This window comes from Marmota monax, unplaced genomic scaffold (genome assembly GCF_021218885.2).
Source record: "Marmota monax isolate L192 unplaced genomic scaffold, Marmota_monax_Labrador192_F-V1.1 WCK01_AAM20220418_F8-fsc00497, whole genome shotgun sequence".
NCBI lineage: Eukaryota > Metazoa > Chordata > Mammalia > Rodentia > Sciuridae > Marmota > Marmota monax.
This window is the reverse complement of record NW_026694563.1, coordinates 186,139-187,500: the sequence shown is the minus strand read 5'-3', so window position 1 is coordinate 187,500 and position 1,362 is coordinate 186,139.

Here is a 1,362-nt window from a genome sequence, read left to right as displayed (position 1 = left end):
CTTCTTTCTTCTTCCCAGAGATGAGCCAGGCTCTGGGATTCTCATTGATTTGCTATGCCAGAGAGGGGCTCTGGCAGGTGACTGTGTAGTAGTCCAATCTTTGCCTTTATTCTCAGTGGCCTTTCCTGCATTTAGAGTATGCTGGGTCCCATCCGTGCTCTAAGACAGGTGAGATAAAAGTCGTTCCCTTAGACAGCCTCTGAAAATGTTGGGACATTGCACACTTGATCCAGCTCTCTCCTTCCAGAGAAAAGCTGAGATTTTGTGATTCCTTTACCCACTTTATAGAACAATAAAGACGGGCTATGATAAGTTCTTACATGATAGTCCAAAATGCCACTCTTTCCTCCAGTGGCTCACAAGTATCTAAAATGTGCCAGGTCCCATTCTTGCTCAAAGACAAAAAAGACAGAAGCCAGTCTCTCTGGCAACCCCAGAAAAAGTTGGAAACTTGTACATATACTTCAGTCATTTTCCTTCCCAGATATTGGAAGTTGGTGAAAGTTGGGGGCTGTGGCAGGTGCTTACTTGCTAGTCCAAGCAGCTATCTTTGTTCTCGGTTTCTCCCAGATGCCTATAACATGCCAGATTCTAACTTGCTTCAAAATAGGTGAGAAGGAACCAATCCCTTGGGAAGAAGCCAGTACCTAGAGAATTTGGAATGTTGGACACACGGTCCATCTCATTCCCTCCCCAAGAAGAACCTGGGATTTGGGGGTTTCAGCAAGGTACTCTCTGCTGAGCCATGGAGAGGGGCTATCAGGAATATTCCTTGATAGATATCCTTCATATTACTCTTTTTGTTCACAGGAACTCCCACCCAGGGACCCCTCTTGTAATGGCTCAGATTAAAGCAAGAAGTAAACCAGTCCCTTGGGTAGCCCTAAGGAAAGTCAGGACATTGGATATATAGCTCAGACCTTTCCTTTTCTCCCCAGGAAGAAGCTGGTACTGCACTTTCTTAGTGCTCCTCTGGTGCTGTGCTGGGAAAAGGCTTATGTTGTGAGGGTTTTATAGATTTTGCTACCAGCTTCAATGTGAAGTTTTGTGCTTCTCACAAAATCTAGTTCTCGATTGTTCACAAGGGATTTGTGTCTTTGAATCTGTGTGTCCTTGAAGGAGGGAAAGGCCAGATCTTCCCATACCATTTCTCTGAGTTCACCTCCTAGTTTTTCTTTCTGCTTGGCTTTTTTTGCTTTCCTTCTGCTTTCTCCCTGCAGAGCTGCATTTCCTCCCAACACTGTCATGTTACTGGGCTAATTTTTTTACCTTGTTGCATTCGGCATAATCAGATCCCATGTAGGTCTGTCACAGGCTCATATTCACACACACCTGTCTGAATTTGGTAGTATTTACAAATAT